Raw genomic sequence first — 13280 nt, 5'->3', positions numbered from 1 at the left:
GTGGCTCCCCCCACACCGTGGCTCCCCCCACACCGTGGCTCCCCCCACACCGTGGCTCCCCCCACACCGTGGCTCGTGCCCCTCGGCTTTCTCGGAGCCAGAGGTGCAAGGAGGCGGCCCGTGTCGGCCGCGGGATCCCAGGCGCTGGGTGGGCCCGGCTGTGTGCCAGGTGCTTTCCGGGCACGTGCTTGGCCTGATGGGAGGTGGGGCTCCTCGGACTTGGGACCTCCGCGCCGCAGCGGGGGCTTCCCGGCACCTGTCTGCACGTGGCCAAGGGTGCCTGGCTTGGGCTTCCTCCTGCCTCCTTCCCGCCTGCCTTCTTCCTGGTCTGTCCCGAAGGCAGACGGTGGAGCAGGAGGAGGCTCGTGGTTATCACTTGTGGGCATTAAGTATCTAATACTTAATGTCTTGTCAGCTGCAGCTAAAACCTTGGCTTAGACAGATATTTTTAACTAGACTTGGACATAAATAGAGTCTGGCGGAGGTAGTGACTCAGGCACTGCTCTGATCCTGGGGGAGCCAGGGCTGTTGTGTGGGGTCTCGGTGTGGGCCCTGCGCTCCTGGTCCCCACTGTCATGCTGTCCCAGGGTAGGGAACCCCCCCCCCCCCCCGCGCCCGTCACAGCCCCGCCTGTGGCTACAGATGCTTCCAGGACCTGGATCCTGCACCTTCCCTGGCTTAGTCAGCTTCCTGGTCCCTCTTGTCAACCTGGCACCGCCTCTGGGTCCCTCTGAGCTGGAATCCCAAGCCCTGGGGATGTCCCTCTTCTGGCTCTGGTAGAGGCATCACCTTTGCCCTTGCCCCTTATTGCACTGCTGGGGACAGGCTCTGTCTCCCGCTTTCTGCATCTGCGTCCCCCACCTACTCCATGGTACAGTAGTGTGCACACAGTGGGTTTCTAGAGAAAGTCCTCAGGAAATGGCTCTAAAAGGGCCACATTCCAAACAGGGGGGTGGTGATGGTACTCACCAGTGACCCCCATGTTCTCAGGTTTGTACCACTGGGACATGCTACTTTCAGTAGGGTCCTTCTGACTCCAGCCCTCCCCAGCCCTGAATTCAGTGTCCACACAGTGTGGCCCCTGACTTCACTCTTCCTCCCTCTTTCGGACTCTGGGCATCTCTAGCATCTTCTCTAAACTCTCAGTGCAGGGGTGAGGCTGGTGGGAGATGGAAGAGCAACCAGTTATGTAGATTGCAGAAGGAAGTCACAACAGCCTAACTTCACCTTGTAAATGAGCCCCCTGGGTGGGGGTTGCAGGAGAGAAAAAGCTCCAGGAAGAGAACGGGAGCTCCAGGCTGCTGCTTCCTACGCCGGGCAGGGCTGGAAGCATCTCCGCTAGCCTTTCTAGCCGCCTCAGCCCACGGTCTGGGCTCCACTTCCAGAATGCGAGTCCCGGAGGGCAGCGAGGGCCCTTACAGGGCTCACGCAGCGCTGGTGTGGTGCGCAGGCCTCGTGTCCCCTGCTCTGCACACCGCTCCCTGCCCCCAGCAACACAACTCCGCCAACTCCAAATACTCATAACAGGCCAGGCTCTGTGAGGGCTGAAGCAAGCCCAGCCCGTGAAGTTCATCCCAAAGGGAAAGTGGCCAGACAGCCTGTAAAATGGGAGGGTTCTGCAAAGGAGGCCTGCCCCTGAGCAAAGGACTCGTCTCTATTCCCAAATTAAGTGACAGTCCGTGCCGGCGCTCCTGCTCCTTCCCTCAGCATAGCCCTGAGCGGCCCTGTCCGGATTCCCAGCCTGTCTTCATGGGGTGCTGTGGGGTGTGGGCAGAAGTGGGGGGCGAGGGGCTACATGTGATGGCTTTAGGACAGAACAATGTGGGCTGCAAGGAAAAGAGCCTTCTGGTCTTCAGGGCTGGGCTGAGCAACACCTGCCGGCGCTGTCCGCACGCGGCGACCGATGGGTGACAAAGTGGGAGGAGGCGGATGGAGTCTGGCGGCTCCTCAGTAAGTCACACAGAATTACTACCCCACAACCCAGCAAGTCGTCCTACTCCTGGAGACACATCCAAGAGACCTGGAAGCAGAAGTTCACACAACACAACATTTACCAGAATGATTACGGCAGCTTCACTGAAGATGAAAAGGTAGAAATAACCCAAATATCTGTCAGCCAGTGAAGGGACGGAGTGGCATATCCGCGCAGTGAAATATCGCTGAGCCGTAAAAAGGAAGCACTGACCCAGGCCCCAACACAGAGGACCCTGGAAAACAAGCTGAGAGAAGCCAGACACAAAAGCCAAGTGCTGGGTAATTCCACTTGCAGGAAATGTGCAGAACACCTGAATCCACAGGGATAGAAACAGAGGGGTGGGGTATGGAGGGACTGCTTGAAGGGTATGGGGTTTCCTTCTGGGGTGACGAGAATATTCTGGAACTAGACAGCAGTGATGGCTGCACAGCACTGCGACTGTACTAAACGTGACTAATGGTAAATTTACGTTCTGTGTATTTTAAACCACGATAACGAGAAAAAAAAAAAAAGATTCCTCTCAAAGACTAATCGGGACCCCTGGGAGGTACAGCTGAGCATCCTATACTTGGTCTCGGCTCAGGTCAGGATCTCAGGGTGGTGGGATGGAGCCCCGGCGTGAGCTCCGTGCTCCACGCAGGGTCTGCAGGCAATCCTCTGCCCCTCCCCCTGCTCATGCGTGTGCACATTACAATAAAATATTTAAAGAAAAAAAATTTTTAATGATTTTTTATTTGACAGAGAGAGTAGGAATATGAGCAGGGGGAGTGAGAGAGGGAGAAGCAGGCTTCCCGCTGAGCAGGGAGCCCGATGCAGAGCTGGATCCCAAGACCCTGGGATTATGACCCGAGCCGAAGGCAGATGCATAACTGACTGAGCCACCCAGGTGCCCCTGTACAATCTTGAAGAAAGGACAAATAAGAACTTGCCCTCAAACTGTGTTTTCTTTCTCATCTCAAGCGCAACCAAAAATGGCTCTAAGACCAGCTAGGGGTTTCTTGTGCCTGTTTTGGGGACAGAGCAGTAGCTGGGTTCCAGGGGTGGTCAGGAAGTAGACCTTCTGGGAGCATCAGCTGACCTCTCTGGCTGGAGCTTGACCACACTAGAAATCTTTAGTGCGCTAGAGTGACTTCCTCATCTTTTTAAGAAAAGGCAGATTTTATAGATGGAGGCGGGGTGTCTCCCTCCAACGGCATGCCAAGCCCAGTGACAGCTGCCGCTGGAGGCTGGCGGCAAGGGGAGGGCTGCTTTCTTCCCCGTCTTCTGTTACAGGATTTAATGGCTCAGCAAACTCTGGAATTCGGGGACTTTCATCTTGTTTCATCTGTTCCAAGCCATCACTGCAGGCAAATGGCCTTTATCAAATTACGTTCCTTCATTTTGCATTTAGACGCTGGTCCTCATTAGGGAAATCCGTGGGTGAATGCAAGACCCCAGCAACAGGCGTCCCCGCGTGAGCTGTGGGGTTTCTTTGTAGGTCCTGCACAGAAAGGGGCAACCAAAATCTCCCTGGGAGCTGAATCGGCCTAGAAGGTGTCCACTCCTGTCCAGCCCCCGGCAGCTGGGATGGGGAGACTCCCACCGAACCCAGAAACGAGTGGGCCATTTTCTCAAGGGCGTCGCGGCGTTCCCCTCCAGAAGGGTGGTGGCCCCATTTGGATAAATGCACCCTAAGGGGGAGCATCGGGGGTGCGGGGTATAGTGCTGTGCCCTGGAAAGCACGTTCTCTGGGGGCCAGTGAGGTGTTCCCAAGTGTGAGGCTAATTCGACCTGCGCCCTCGGGTTTGCACACAGGATGTGGTGGGAGGAAGCTCGTTTGCACCAGACGCAGGCAGGTCGTAAATAGATGCCTCTCCAAGAGGTGAAAGGTGTGGTCAGCATTTCATGCCGGACCCCCGGGGCCCAGAGTCAGGCCCTTCTCCATCTGGGCACCCCTAGGATACAACGTGTTAGCTTGGGTGGTGGCTGGGGACGCGCTATGGACGGGACAGCCAGAGCTTGTGTGTGCAGCTGTCCCTGTGCATTTCGCGTCAGGAAGCAAGCCCCACTCTGTTGTGTCAAACCACACAAGGCTAGTCTTTCAAAACCCGGCTTTAGGAAATGCTACTTCTGTTTTTCTGAAGGGGCTGAAGGGCTACTTGCGTCGGGGTCACTTGTAAAGTGAGACTGAGGCCAATGTCACTGGTCCTGAGAGTGGGGTATCCCAACTCCTGGTCTCCCAAGTCCTGTCTGGGTTGCTGCTGGTGAGGCATGGGGTCACCATTTTTAGTTAGAAGAGAAAACTTCCCTCATCACGACACCGCTCTCGGCAGGCAGCTTGTTCTGAGGCCCCACGTCTGCCTCCACATCACTGAACAGAGTCTGCTCCCAGGTCTGGTGGGCAGAAACCCACGTCCCCGATTTGTGGCCCTGCCTCTGCTTTCTCCTCGCCGACCACCATCAACCATTTCTCCCTGGCCTGCTGTCTGCCTGGCAGCTCTTCCCTGAGCAGCTACTCTGGCTGGATCCTGGGCCCCGAGCTCAAGGTGCTCCCGTTCTTGACGGGGTAATGCGCATGGGACCCACAGAGGAGGGTCCCCTCAGCTGCCCTGGGCTTCCAGAGGTGGGGATGTCCAGACTGGCACCTAAGGAAGGACAAGGACTCCCACAGAAGTATCTTCTTACTCCTTAAGTTTTATCTTTAGTCCTTCTCCTCTCAGACATCCCACAGTGGTGTCACCCATGCCTGTGGTTTCAGTGACAGTTACCCAGTCACTGTCCCCATTTTGGCATGGGGTCCAAGCACAGATCTGCTACCACCTACCAGAGAACCCCCCTGAGCTGAGTCTTCATGTGTCCAATGCTGAGCTCATCCTCTTGGCCCCTTCCCCAAAACTGGCTCCCTCCTCTCATCACGCCTAGGACGGGGAGTGTGGTCATCATCTACCCGGTCACAGAGGCCTAGCTAGAAGTCACAAGTCAGCCTGGGTCCCTCCTCTTCCTCCACTGCCCACAGCGAGTCACCAACCTCTTGGTTCACTGCGTTTTCTCGGTCTCACCCCCTTGCTGTCACTAGTCCAGAACTTAGCCCCGATGCAGCCTCCCAACAGACTCCTCTGCCTTCAGTTTGCCCCCTTCCCCCCCTTCACACACATCCTCCACATTGTCATTAGAGAGATCTTCTCAAGGCACAAAAGGATCCTGTCCCTCTCCTGCTAAAATCCCTTCAGTCATTCCCCAGAGCTCTTGAGAACCGCCTGCCCCAATCCTGGGCTGAGCTGGGTGTTTCTCTGTGTCCACTGTTCTCTCACAGCTCAGAGTGAGCAATGGTGCCCTGCTCGTTCCATCGGCATGATGGAAGCTGACAAGCTTCCCTGATGGCTTGCTGGTAGTCTAGGGATATGAACAGAATTCCACATAAAATCGGAAGTGGAGACTGAAGGAAAACAAGGATAATCTCCTGGAGTTAGAAGAAAGGAGGGAGTACGAGGCTGGGGTCCAGCAAAGGCCACGCCTGGGGACATACTGGCTTGAGCAGGGGTCATGCCCAGGTCTGAGGTCTGGGAGGAGGCTGAGCCCCGGCAGGCTGCAGGATCTAAAAAGGGTCACAGGAGTCTACCTTCAGGCCTGTCAAAGTGGCAAAGGAATCACTGTGTGGGAAAACACAGTTTTCCAGAAAAGACCTGAAACCTCAAGCTTTCTTCTTTTAACCTCTTGAAGAGCAAACCCCCTGCAGATCACCAAATGGCAAACCACAAGAACACCCAGAGGAAAATGATGCATTACTTGCAAAGGAAGAGTAGGCCTTCTCATCAAATGTGAAGAAATAATGAAAACAGACTCTTCCAAGTGTTGAAGGAAAATAACAGTCAACCTAGAATTCTATACCCAGCCAATCACCTGGGTGTGCGGGCAAAACAATGACTGACTCAGACACCAAGGTAAATCTAAATAAGCATTCACTGTAAATAATAATAATAATAATAATGAAAATGACTAACTTTGGGGGTTCAGTTGAGGATGGTTCTAAATAAAGTCCTGGAAAACAACAACATGACAGACGGGTTGGTGGTTCTCAGGGAGGGACTTGGGTCCTTGCATCTGGAAGGAGGGTGGGGACGACACTGATGAACTCTGGATTTCCTAAGACCTACACGGGCGTGAAGAAAACGAATGGGAAACGAGAATGCTCAGCTGAAACGTACAAGACGGGAAGAAGCAGAAGGAAGTGGGAAAGACGCTCCCCTTCATCTAATGCAAGGGAGACCAGAGGGACAAAAGCAGCCAAGAAGAAACATGGGAACAAGGAAACACGAACGTGGGTATGTAGACCCAGGTGTGTGAAGCTCTGTTAAAGGTGACTTTTTGGATTTGATTTAGAAATGCAGCTACAGGGCACCTGGGGAACCTGCTTCCCCTTCTCCCTCTGCCTGTCTCTCTGCCTACTTGTGATCTCCATCAAATAAATAAAATCTTTAAAAAAGGAAAAAAGATCGTTCTATTGCTCACAAATGCTAACCATCACCCAAGCTTTCAGCGAGTTGTACTCTTTTTGCTGGTGGAGGGGTCCCCCCTTGCTGCTGGCAGCTGCAGACAGATCAGGGTGCTGGCTGCCGAAGGTCGGGGCGGCTGGGGCAGTTTCTTAAAATAAGTGAAGTTTGACTCTTCCATTCAGGAATGCTGTCTCTGTAGCAGGCAGTGCGGTTCAATAGCATTTTACCCACAGCCGACCTTCTCTCAAGGTTGGGAGTCAGTCCTCTGGAAACCTGCTCCTGCTTTATCAACCAGGCGTATGTCATGTCCTAAATCCTGTGTGGTCATTTTGACAGTCTTCACAGCCTCGTCACCAGAAGTAGTTTCCATCTCAAGAAACCACCACCTTCGCTCCTCTGTGAGAAGCAGCTCCTCCCCCGCTCAGGGTTCATCATGAGGTTGCAGCAACTCCGTCCCTCTCCGGGCTCCACTTCTCATTCTACTTTTCTTATAGTTTCTGCCACATCTGCACGGAAGTCTTGAGCCCTTCAAAGTCCTCTGTGAGGGTAGGAATCTACTTGTCCCAAATTCCTGTTAACATTAAGATTTTGACCTCTTCCCATGAACCACAATTTTTTTTTTTTAAGATTTTATTTATTTGGGCACCTGGGTGGCTCATTGGGTTAAAGCCTCTGCCTTTGGCTTGGGTCATGATCCTGGGGTCCTGGGATCGAGTCCCACATCAGGCTCTCTGCTCAGCAGGGAGCCTGCTTACTCCTCTCTCTGTCTACTTCTGATCTCTGTCAAATAAATAAATAAAATCTTAAAAAAAAAAGATTTTATTTATTTGACAGAAAGCAAGAGAGAGCAGGATCTTCCCTGAGCAGGGAGCCTGATGTTGGGCTCGATCCCGGGACCCCAAGATCATGACCTGAGCCGAAGGCAGATGCTTAACCCACTGAGCCACTTGGGGTCCCCAATCACAAATGTTCTTAATGGCATCAGGAAAGAATGGTGAATCCTTTCTAGAAGGTTTTCATTATTTTGCTCTCTTAGGTCTGTCAGAGGAATCACCACGTGCGGCAGCTAAAGCCTTAGGAAATGTTTTTCTGCAACAGGACTTGAAAGCTGATATTACTCCTTGATCCGTCTCCCTCACAGATCTTGCGTGACCAAGTGCATTATCAGCAAGCCCCCGTATTTTGAAATGTATCTTTTCCTGAGCAGTAGCTCTCAACAGTGGGCTGAAGCTGCTCTGTAGACGATGGTGTTGTAGACAGATCCTGCTGCATTAGCCCCTAACAGGAGCATCAGCCTGTCCTCTGAAGCTTTGCACTGACTTCTCCTCTCTAGCTATGAAAGTCCTAGATGATGTTGTCTTCCGAGAGATGGCTGTTTTGTCTACGCTGAAAACCTGCGGTTTGGCATGGCCGCCGTCATGAAGGATCTGAGCTGGATCTCCTGGAGATCTTGCTGCAGCTTCTGCCTCAGCACCTGCTACTTCCTCTTGTTGCTTCTGTTATGGAAAGTGCTTCATTTCTTAAACCTCATGAACTAATCTCCGCCAGCTTCAGACTTTTCTTCTGCGGCTTCATCCCTGTCTCAAACCTTCACAGAACTGAAAAGGCAGATGCTTAACCCACTGAGGCCTTGCTCTAGATTAGTCTTTGGCTTCCGGGAATAACGTGGCTGGCTTCATCTTCTATTCGGACCCTGAAAACTTTCTCCATGTCAGCAATCAGGCTGTGTCGCTTTCTCCTCATCCGTGCATTCCCTGCAGGAGCCCTTCTGATCTCTTCCAGGCACTTTTCCTCTGCATTCACGACTAGGCTGTTGGGTACCAGAGGCCTAGTTTCTGGTCTGTTTCCGCTTTCGAGGTGCCTTCCTCCCTAAGCTTGGGGGGGCTTTTGATTGATGGTGAGAGATGTGCGACTCTTCCATTCCCTTGGGCACTTAGAAGCCACTGTAGGGTCATTCACGGCCCTGATTTCAAGACTGTTGTGACTCGGGAGGGGAGGAAGAGAGATGGAGTGGGGGCTGGGGAGGGCGGCTGGTCGGTGGAGCAGTCGGAACATACACATTTCCTTATTCACCATCTTGTATGGGGGCAGATCTTGGCACCCAAAACAACTGTAGCAGTAACACCAAACACCACTGATCACGGGATCACCCTAACAAATAACAATGAGAACGTTTGAAATTGTGGGAGGATTACCAAAAAGTGAGAGACGAAGTGACCAAGCGCTGCGGGGAAAAATGGTGGCCAGGGACTTGCTCGACTGTAAAAACGCGCTCGCCCTTCAGTGCAGGAAGAGAAGCCCAGTAAGAGGAGGTGTGCCCGCAGAGGTGCTTCCGAGAATTCGGCTTCGGCTTCCCCATCTCCGAGCCGTGAGGCATAGTAAAGGGAAACACGATGAAACAAGGAATGAGGAATGCGTGTGTAATAACCACCTCAAGAACGACCTCAAGAGCAGTTTTATAGATACCGGTTCACGGGATTCTCACGACTGGGTGAGGGAAGCTGCATTTTCAGACGAGGATATACGGCGCAGAGACGCAAAATACCCGCCAAGCTCACACAGCGCCATCAGAATTTGAACCCAGGCAACCAGGCTTGAGTCCGAGCCTCTGCCCCTGTGACTCCTGCCACTGAGAGTCACTAGAACATACCCGGGAGCTGGTCTCCCTGTTAACTACACGCTTTTTTTTTTTTTTTAAAGATTTTATTTATTTGACAGAGAGAAATCACAAGTAGACGGAGAGGCAGGCAGAGAGAGAGAGGGAAGCGGGCTCCCGGCTGAGCAGAGAGCCCGATGCGGGACTCGATCCCAGGACCCTGAGATCATGACCTGAGCCGAAGGCAGCGGCTTAACCCACTGAGCCACCCAGGCGCCCTATCTACACGCTTTTGAGCACAGCCCTGCTGCGTAGTTTCCATCGCGCGGTGGCTCCTCCAAAACAGGAGTTTCGTAAATGTCTAGAGAAAGAATGCTGGTTTTGTTTTTAAAGATTTTGTTTGGGGCGCCTGGGTGGCTCAGTGGTTAAGCCGCTGCCTTCGGCTCAGGTCATGATCTCAGGGTCCTGGGATCGAGTCCCGCATCGGGCTCTCTGCTCAGCAGGGAGCCTGCTTCCTCCTCTCTCTCTCTCTCTGCCTGCCTCTCTACCTACTTGTGATTTCTCTCTGTCAAATAAATAAAGTCTTTAAAAAAAAATAAAGATTTTGTTTATTTATTTGATAGACAGAAATCACAAGTAGGCAGAGAGGCAGGTAGAGAGAGGAGGAAGCAGGCTCTCCGCGGAGCAGAGAGCCCGATGTGGGGTTCGATCCCAGGACCCTGAGATCATGACCTGAGCCGAAGGCAGAGGCTTTAACCCACGGAGCCACCCAGGCGCCCCAGAATACTGGTTTTTTAAAAGAGACATGCCTGAGAAGGTGGCTGGGACTCTCTGGGGGAGACCAGGGGCCAGCCTGGGGCACCTTCAAAGCAGGGATGCTGAGAAGTGTGCCCCCGGCGCCTCGTTCTGAGCAAGGGTCTGTTTATGTGCAGGGACCTACCAACACGCACGAGCGAGGCCCACTCTTCAGAACACAAAAGTCCCTTTGCACAGCGGCTCACGACCTCGCTTGGTCCATCCAAGCTCTCCCGCATGAGGTGCCGCTGCCCCGCTGCTGCTGAAGTTCTCCGGCAAACAAGAACACTTGGACGGACGGAGTCTGGAAACACACACACGTATAAACAGAGGCGCGCCGGCGAAGGCTGGTACTGCTTAGCAGCGTGCCTTGTGTCGATGTAAGGGTGTCTTAGAGGGGGCAGGGGAGGCCCTGGAGGAAGCGTTTTACTACCTGCGTCCCCTCCTTTAATCCTCACCCGAACCTTAGCAGGCGCTGACGATGCCTGTGCTGCGGACGAGGACAGACAGGGAAGCTGGGCTGGGTCACGCGGCTCCTCCCAGCCGCGCAATGGGGAGCCTAGACCCGGCCCCAGGTGTCGGTATCCGGAGGGAACCCCATCTGCCCAGTCCCCACGCTCTTCTAGTGCTCGTGCAGCAGAGGTGGGATTCCTCAATCCCTGGCGCTCCCCAGCCAGGTACAAAAGCTTTCGGAATTTGCTAGAAGGAGGCCCGCGCTGGGCTGGGCTGGCCTGGGGCCACGCCCCCCGCCGCATGCGCACTTCGGCCGCTTGTCTGTTTCCCTTTCTGGGTGTTTGCGTCTCCCTCCTGGGCCAGAAGGTGGTGGTTGTTGCCACGCGCGGGTGGTTCCAGGCAGTCGAAGGACGGGGCGCTGCTGTCCTGGGGCTTGGAGAGTCTGTGCGCGGTTTTGACTCCTCCCTGGTGCATCCTGGGGTCTTGACTTTCCATTCGGAGTCCCCAAGGAAGACTGTTTCTCCCTGGACGCCCTGGCTTCTGTTTCTGTCAACCAGAAGGTTCCTATTCTCTGTGTGTTGGCAGCTGTCCCCTGGCAAGGTGGAGCAGGGCATGGCCTCCTGTGGCCTCTGCACGCTGAAAGCAGCTCAGGGGAGCTCACCCCCGGAGGCCGGGGGTTGCCGCTGGCCTCTCTGATTTGTCTCCCCCCCTCCTACCGTCGGAGACCGTGTTGGTGAGGCGGCTTCATTTTGCTTTATATATTTGGAATCTGGACTCTATTTAAAGGCTGCATCTCTCTGTCCCTCCCCAAATGCCCAAATTTATGCTCCATGCGAGGGATAATGAAGCCTTTCAAAACCAAATGGTTAGAACAAAACCATACCCGCAGCTCCCTCAAATATGCAGAAAGAACCAAACACAGAAGCAACAAGACAAAACACCACCAAACCGAACAAAAAAGCCTACCACAGAACAAATGGGACAGCTGCTGGGAACGGGGCTGCCTCACAGGCTGGGTCAGGGGGACACATGGGCCGTCCCATCATCTCTAACAAGAGGCCAGGTCTGGGAGTCCCTCTTCCCCGACTTTGTCTTAGAGCTCCCCCTTCTTCCCTTCTTTCCCACTTCCCTTCAGCTTCTCTCCGTGCTTGTCTTGAAGGGGCTTTATTTTACTCAAAACAAAACACAAAACAAAACCAAAAAAACCTGTTTGAGAGTCCTTTTTTTTTTTTTAACATCTTTGGTGTTTCCTGCTCACATTTCTACTTCTGTCTTGATGCTTCTGTTAACAGCACCTCCAAAGTTAGCACCATCTGTGAACACTGGTGTTTATTTTCTACTCACATCGTTAATGAAGGTGCTAAGTAAGACCGGACTGAACATGCCCCAGGACCCACATCTTCCTCTGAACAGATGGGTTCTACTGGTTTGTCAGGGACACCATTCTATATCCGCCTGTTCAGCCCCCGAGGGTCAAGGAGCATTAGGACTTCAATCTGCGGTGGCCGTGGGTCACTCGACAGACATGGTAGTCCCCCATTTGCGAACGGAGCACTGAAGGGGGTCCCGGCTCCCCACAAACATACCAGGGATGCATGTACTGAAAGGACTCATGAAAAGAACGCATATACAAGATTAATTATTTTCACTGGGTTTGGCCTTAGAAGATGGCATTTTCTTTTTTAAGATGGCATTTTTTTTTTTTTAAGATTTTATTTATTTATTTGACAGAGAGAGACGACAAGCAGGCAGAGAGGCAGGCAGAGAGAGAGGAGGAAGCAGGCTCCCTGCTGAGCAGAGAGCCCGATGCGGGGCTCCATCCCAGGACTCTGAGATCATGACCTGAGCCGAAGGCAGCGGCCCAACCCATTGAGCCACCCAGGCGCCCCTAAGATGGCGTTTTTAATAAAAATTTATTTCAGAAAGACAGAGCGAGCATGAGCAGGGGAAGCAGCAGACGCAGGGAGAAGGAGAAGCAGCCTCCCCACTGAGCAGAGAGCCCGACACGGGGCTCAACCCCAGGACCCCAAAATCATGACCCGAGTCAAAGGCAGACACTTAACCAACTGAGCCCCCCCAGGCGCCCCAAGGATGGCATTTTTGAACAGTGTTGGTCTATTAATAAGCTCAGGAGTTCTTCAGCCTTGTCTTGAACACGTTGACATCAAATGTCTGTGTGTCTAAGCCTCTGGGCTGCAAGATAAAGAATAAAACAGCTCCGTTCTCGAGGAGCTCACAGCCTGGTGGGGGGAGGCAGACTGAACCAATGGCTACCATCTAAAGTACTACGCTGGCATCACTCAAGGGCTGGGGGTGCGCACAGGAAGCACAGGGTGGAGGGAGGTGCCTAGTCCAAGCAGACGTGGAGGGCTTGGTGCAGCCTCCTGGCCTCTGTGGCCCAGGGCTCTGCCAGGCAGACACGCTCTCTGAACAAACCGGGCTCTCAGCGCCCTGATCGAGAACTGCTCTCTCTTCCTCACATGACTCTGCACAGATGTGGAGGAAAGCAGCTCCTGAACATGCCGCCGAGTCTCTGTGGGAGCAGGCTCATGGTGAGCCCAGGGGGCTTGCCCAGCATGGCCGCTGTGTCTCCTTCCTTTCACAACACCCCCCTCCCCAAGCGCTAACTGCACTTCCTCCCTGAAGCCCACCTGGCTTCCCCAGCACACACAGATCTCCAGAACCCTATAGACAGGAGGGAATGAACTGCCCCTCAGAGGGTGAGGAGGCCTTGGCCAGACAGAGATGACCCTGGAGCTTGATCTGAGAGTGAGATTTAGAGAATGCGGGGAGAATGGCAAGCATGGGCCCAGAGTTCAGGATCGAAGTGTGTTTGGGAGAGGGTGGTGGGAGCTGAGGCCAGCCAGAGAGGCTGGAGTAGATGACAGGCAAGTTTAGGCTTAGATCTGTAGGCAATGGGACACCCTTAAGGATTCTTATTTATTTATTTATTTATTTTGAGAGACTGCACAAGCCAGGTGTGGGGGGC

The 13280-nt window shown here is 53.5% G+C and overlaps 1 protein-coding gene across 2 annotated transcripts in view; it reads right to left on the bottom strand.

The window, feature by feature from the left end:
• MYO1D (myosin ID) overlaps positions 1-13280 on the bottom strand; it is a 339488-nt gene that overhangs the window by 3104 nt on the left and 323104 nt on the right. The gene's annotated exons all lie outside the window — the stretch shown is intronic.

The sequence above is a fragment of the Mustela nigripes genome, chromosome 16 (genome assembly GCF_022355385.1).
Source record: "Mustela nigripes isolate SB6536 chromosome 16, MUSNIG.SB6536, whole genome shotgun sequence".
Taxonomy (NCBI): Eukaryota; Metazoa; Chordata; class Mammalia; order Carnivora; family Mustelidae; genus Mustela; species Mustela nigripes.
Note: the sequence above shows the minus strand (reverse complement) of the source record. Positions and strands in the feature narration are given on the sequence as shown.